General features: G+C 38.4%; 1 pseudogene; it reads left to right on the top strand.

The window, feature by feature from the left end:
- Window positions 1-3,921: 3,921 nt before the first annotated feature.
- On the top strand, window positions 3,922-6,293 carry LOC100452855 (mitogen-activated protein kinase 6-like; annotated as a pseudogene).
- Window positions 6,294-7,007: the final 714 nt, after the last annotated feature.

Genomic DNA, 7,007 nt, shown 5'->3' with positions numbered 1-7,007 from the left:
AATTGTGTTCCCTGGTCTTTTTTTTTTTTTTTTCCAATAATGGCACACTGAATAAACTTGTGCACTTTTTCCCTATTTGTGGAGGAATAATATTTCTAAAACTTTTCTAACTATACAGAAAGTTAATAAGCATTACAGAAGAAATAATGTTCTCATTTTGTAGTTTTGGAAATGTTCTATTACTTACAAATGGCCCTTTAATGCCCTCAATTTGCAGAACACTTTAAAAATACCAATAGCAGGCATTACAATATTGGTTCATTTGCTGCCCAGGGAGAGAGCTGAATCTTTCTCTGTGTTCAGCTTACATTCACATAAAGTGAACCTTACATTTCATTTGGAAATGAAGAACCCTGTCATTTGTACTCTAATACTGCAAACAATATGGTTGGGTATGCTGCATTGCAGTCAGACTGTTTCAATTTATATTTATAAATGTTTTCTTTGTATAAATAAAATGACTTTGAGATTCTCTTCTAAATTTGCTGTCAATCTCCTAAGATTTGACATTGAGGGTATTATTTATTGCAATTACCCAAGGAATAAAAAAAATATATTTTTTATTTTCATGAAACAATGGGGGATTTTCTAATTAATCTGATATTTTACTTAGCTATTATAATTCAATTTATGTAGCTTTTCTGCTCATTCTTTGAAGGCATTTTTATCATCCATGAGAATCTGAAATATCAAGGGAAAATATTTCAATATTCATTTATCCCTGCAGGAATCCTTGTGCTGTTCCACTGCAAATAACTCTGTAGGACAGGCCTTTCAATGTTTTCAGTGCCAGGAAGCAAGTTCCAACTTTTTTTAATCATTATTTTTTATTGCTGACAAGATAAATGAAAAAAACTGAATTATTATTATCACTAATACTAATTATCCAATTATCCAACAACAAAATAAAAGTAGTTAAAAACTCCTTTTTATTATATTATGCCATGCTAGAAAATAAAGTATCATTAATAATATTTTTGTGTGTAAGAGTCCATTATATTCTAGATTATATTTAAAGCAACAGTACCTGGTTATCAAATTATTTTATTTCTTAGTTATGCAGCTTCATTCTCACTATTTTTATAACTTTTTTCTAAAGAGAACAAAGACTACATAAAAATGTAGTGTCATGTTCATCATTGGCTTTCTAATGAACAAAACATATGAATAGCAATAAATGCTTGACACTTAAAGTAATAACTGCATTTATTTGCCACAAATCCTCTAATATATACACTGGTCATGTTCCAGTGATGCTTTAGCTCGTAGATAAACCCAACACATTTTTATTGTAACATAACTAAACTTTTGTGTTTCAATCTAGAAGTAAAATATATCCCAAGAAAAAGGTTTTGAAATAGGCATGTGGTGCCCAATAGATTAATTATTTGTAATAGGTAAAAACGTGGGAAGGAAAGCTGTGTGGATGAGATGAAAATGTTATTTCCAAAGATCATATGCAAATGTATGCATTTTCCAAAGATCTAGAGAGAGGTCTGATGATGGAACATCCAGGTTTAGCTGTTACAGTCCATGTTCTGTTCTAGATCTCCATTCTCTGGGCTGGGTGTCTTGATGCTGCACAAGCCAGTGTTCAGGACATGGAGAACCTAAGTGTCTTTCTCCTGCTTCAAGCATTTAATAAATATGCAGGTAACTATTGTGCCAATGAAGAGCTTCACTCTGGAAACTATGCATTTCTCCAAGCCCCATCTAGGCTTTCGTGATTCCAATCTTCCATGGGGCTAGAAATAAACACTGTCGTTTAAAATACAGAGCCAGGCTGGGTGCGGTGGCTCATGCGTGTATTCCCAGCACTTTGGGTGGGTGAGGCAGGAAGATCCTTTGAGTCCAATAGTTGAAGACCAGCATGGGGAACATAGGGAGACCCCATTTCTACAAACTGAAAATTTCAAAATTAGCCAGGCTTGTGGTGGCACCAACTGTAGTCCCAGTTACTCTGGAGGCTGAGGTGGGAAGATCACTTGAGCCTGGGAGGTCGAGGCTACAGTAAGGCATGGTAAGGCATGATTGCACCACTTCATTCCAGCCTGGGTGACAGATTGAGAGCCTGTCTCCACAAAAAAAATTTAAAATTAGCCAGACACAGTGGCGTGTAATTGCAGTCCTAGCTACTCAAGAGGCTGAGGAGTGAGGATCGCTGGAGCCCAGGAGGCTGAGACTGCAATGAGCTGTGTTTGCCACACTGCACTCCAGCTTGGGCCACAGAGCAGTACCCTGTCTCAAGAAAAAAATTACAGACCCCCAAAATTTCAGACCCCATCCACTTTTCAAGTTCCTCACACTTTAGTTTTACGTTATCTTTTGACTCCAGTCCCTATCCCTTGCTTTCTACACGTAATTTTGGAGACAAGCAGACAAGTCTCCATTCTTGGAATATACAAGGCACTTTTATGCCTGCTTGCTTTGATTTTAATTGCTTCTGCTTAAATCCCCCCTTCCACCCGCTGCCTCTCCATCGCATCTGCATCTGGCCATGTGGTTAGTTCCAGCAAATATGACTAGTTAAGAATGATTAGGAGTGTCCCACCCAGATTTCAAGAAGTGGTTGTGCCTCCCCTACTCTCTTTAGTCTTCTGGTAGGTGGATGCAGAGGTTGAGGAGGCCCTAGGAAGCAGCAAAGTATGGGAAGGAAGAAACTCAGGTTCCAGAATCATTGGGTAGGATAACTGCACACCCATTTGCACAGCCACATGAGATTGCCACACGTACCACAAAGCTGTTAGTAAGCCCCTGGTATTTTGGAGTTGATTTGTTCAGCAATTTAAAACACTGAATATTAGGCCAGGCACAGTGGCTCACACCTGTAATCCTAGCACTTTGGGAGGCCAAGGTGGGTGGATCATCTGAGGTCAGGAGTTCGAAACCAGCCTGGCCAACATGGTGAAACCTCTTCATTATTAAAAATACAAAAATTAGCTGAGTGTGGTGGTGGGTGCCTGTAATCCTAGCTACTGCAGAGCCTGAGGCAGGAGAGTAACTTGAACCTGGGAGAAAGAGGTTGTAGTGAGCTGTGATCACGCCACTGCACTCCAGCTTGGGCGACAGAGCAAGACTCTGTCTCCAAAAATAAATAAATAAATAAATAAAACACTGAATATTGCAGACCCTAGGAGAGGAGGAGGATTCCACAATTTAAACTTGGTCCCTTGGCTCTCATGGGTCAGGGTTACATGGCGGTGACTGTGGCAAAGCAAGAGCCTCAGAGATGCTGCTGCTGCCAGGACAGCTGGAGACCTAAGCCGACACTGGGGGCTGTCCGTGGGCCCCACACTCTCTTGAGGAGTTGGAAAAGTCTCGTTGTATCAGAGTAAGATGGACGGTAGCTTTGATTGTGATTGTGGTGAGCTAGAGCCACCTGATCACTAACAGAAGACATCTTCTGTTAACCAACAGCTGCCAGGGCTTCCTGTTGAAATATATAGCAACAAAGGAAGAAAAGAAGCAAAACAGAAATAGTGCTTGCCAGCACCTTAGAACAATGCTGCTCAGGACTAGTCCAACACTGAATGTATCTGTACTGTGATGAGAATGTGCATAGAAGACTGTTTTGTGCATATTTATTCACGTTTGTTAAATGTTATATCATTTAGTACAGTAATCTGAGTGCATAATATGTCATTTCATTCCGTTTGAGTTTCTTGAGTGTTTTCTTTAAATGTCTGCAGAGTTGCTGCCCCTTTCTTGAACTATGAGTACTGCAATCTTTTTAATTCTCGATATGAGTAGAGCTTTATGAGCTTTAAGTCTAAGGGTAACTCAACAGGCCTGTTTGACATATGCAGTGAACATCAATAAACCATCTTGCTGTGGAACCATAATTATTTTTCTTCTCCCTTTTTGAAAGATCTTTCCTTCTGATGCCAATTTTCTTCCTTGTTTACACAAGTTCAACAATTCTAAAGGAAAAGGCAAGAGTAAGGGTTTCAAAATGGCAGAGAAATTTGAAAGTCTCATGAACATTCATGTTTTTGATGTGGGTTCTAGGTATATGGTCTTAAAACCATTGGGTTGTGGAGGCAATGGCTTGGTTTTTTTCTGCTGTAGACAATGACTGTGACAAAAGAGTGGCCATCAAGAAAATGGTCCTTACCAAACCCCAGAGTGTCAAACATGCTGTACGTAAAATCAAAATTATTAGAAGACTTGACCATGATAACACTGTGAAAGTGTTTGAAATTCTTGGTCCCAGGGGAAACAGACAATGTGGGCTCTCTTACAGAGCCGAACAGGGTTTACATTGCTCAGGAGTATGTGGAGACAGACTTAGCTAATGTGCTGGAGCAGGGCACTTTACTGGAAGAGCATGCCAGGCTTTTCATGTATCAGCTGCTACAGGGGCTCAAGTATATTCACTCTGCAAATGTACTGCACAGAGATCTCAAACCAGCGAATCTTTTCATTAACACTGAAGACTTGGTGCTGAAGATATGTGACTTTGGTCTTGCATGGATCATGAATACTCATTATTCCCGTAAGGGTCATCTTTCTGAAGGATTGGTTACTAAATGGTACAGATCTCCACGTCTTTTACTTTCTCCTAATGATTATACTAAAGCCATTGACATGTGGGCTGCAGGCTGCATCTTTGCTGAAATGCTGACTGGTAAAATCCGTTTTGCAGGTGCACATGAACTTGAACAGATGCAGCTGATTTTATGATCGATTCCTGTTGCACATTGAAGATCATCAGGAGCTTCTCAGTGTAATTCCAGTTTACATTAGAAATGACATGACTGAGCCACACAAACCTTTAACTCAGGTGTTTCCAGGAATTAGTTGAGAAGCACTGGATTTCCTGGAACAAATTTTTACATTTAGCTCCATGGACTGGTTAACAGCAGAAGAAGCTCTCTCCCATTCTTACATGAGCATATACTCTTTTCCAATGGATGAGCCAATTTCAAGCCATCCTTTTCATATTGAAGATGAAGTTGATAATATTTTGCTTATGGATAAAACTCACAGTTACATTTATAACTGGGAAAGGTACCATGATTGTCAGTTTTCAGAGTATGATTGGCCTATACATAACAACTTTGATATTGATGAAGTTCAGCTTGATCCAAGAGCTCTGTCTGATGTCACTGATGAAAAAGAAGTACGAATTGATCCCCAAAAATATTTGGATGGAGATCGGGAAAAGTATCTGGAGGACCTTACTTTTGATACCAATTATTCTACTGAGCCTTGGCAGTACCAAGGATCATCATGAAAACAAATATTGTGATCTGGAGTGTAGCCATACTTGTAACTACAAAACGACGTCATCATCATATTTAGATAACTTAGTTTGGAGAGAGAGTGAAGTTAACCATTACTATGAACCCAGGCTTATTATAGATCTTTCCAATTGGAAAGAACAAAGCAAAGAAAAATCTGATAAGAAAGGCACATCAAAATGTGAAAGGTATGGATTGGTTAAAGCCTAGATAGCACTAGAGGAAGCATCATAGCAACTGGCTGGAAAAGAAAGAGAAAAGAATCAGGGGTTTGACTTTGATTCTTTTATTGCAGGAACTGTTCAACTTAGTTTCCAACATGAGCTTACTGATGTTGTTGATAAATGACTTGAATAGCTCAGTGTCCCAACTAGAATTGAAAAGTTTGATACCAAAGTCAGTAAGCCAAGAAAAACAGGAAAAAGGAATAGCAAATCTGGCTCAATTAGAAGCCTTGTACCAATCTTCTTGGGACAGCCAGTTTGTGAGTGGTGGGGAGGACTGTTTTCTCATAAATCAGTTTTGTGAGGGAAGGAAAGATGAACAAGTTGAGAAGGAAAACACTTACACCAGTTACTTGAACAGGTTCTTTAGCAGGAAAGAAGATCCTGAAATGCTAGAAACTGAGCCAGTAGAGGATGGGAAGCTTGGAGAGAGAGGAAATGAGGAAGGATTTCTGAACAACAGTGGGGAGTTCCTCTCTAACAAGCAGCTCGAGTCCCTAGGCATCCCGCAGTTTCACAGTACATTTGGGTCACCACTTAAGTCAATACAGGCCACAGGAACACCTTCTGCTAGGAAATCTTCCCCTCAAATTCCTCATCAAACATACAGCAGCATTCTGAAACATCTGAGCTAAAACATTCAGCAGACATTTATCTTTGAATTCTTCATGAAATGGGTTTGTCTTTTTTTTATTACTAGTGTTTAAGTCATTTTTTACTTGAATCCGGTGGTGTCATTTAGTAAGGCTTTTATTAGTTCTTGGTTTTAAAATCCAGACTCTCTTTTTCTATAGGTGAGATAGTTTTCATTTTAACTGGCATGCCACTTGCACACAAAAATAAAGAATAGAGCAAAATAATGCAATGTAGAAGGAGACAAAAGGAATGCACTAAGACAAGTAAAGAACATTCTTTCATAGAACAGTGATCTGTTTTACAGGAAACAAATCTTGCCTTGAAATTTACACAGTGAGACTCTGCATAATTGCAGGAAAATATCTATTTTTTCCTAAGACATTTTTCATTCATGAGTATTTTCAAGTTTTTCATATTATACACATTTCTTAAAACACATGATACTAGCAGCAACAGAAAATGAATGCCGAGTTTGGCACACATGTGTTATCTACCTCAAGGTAACAAGAGTATGTGGCAACACATATACCACCCACAGTGCTTCACAGTATGCAATTCTATTTAGCCAGCGTTTATTGTAGTAAACTATTCTTAATAAGGCTCATTTGTTGTTTATAAAAGTTCTGCATTCCTGTGAAGTGTTAATACATCACATCTTATTTATTTTAGCAAATCAGTATATTTTCTGTATTTAATTATAAAAATTAACTTAGTTTTAAAAATTTATTTGCAAATACACTTTTTCCATTTGGCTCTATGGTTTGTTGCCTACCTAGCTGAATATATAATGTCAGCTTATCCTAAAGCTGTCCACGTACTTAATTTACTTAGGTGTTCATTTTAGGTAACGTGTTCACTGTGTATAGGAATTTATATTTTGGAGGTGCTTGATCTATCTACAAAG

This window comes from Pongo abelii, chromosome 7 (assembly GCF_028885655.2).
Source record: "Pongo abelii isolate AG06213 chromosome 7, NHGRI_mPonAbe1-v2.0_pri, whole genome shotgun sequence".
Taxonomy (NCBI): domain Eukaryota; kingdom Metazoa; phylum Chordata; class Mammalia; order Primates; family Hominidae; genus Pongo; species Pongo abelii.
This window is presented reverse-complemented; position numbering and strand designations above follow the sequence as displayed.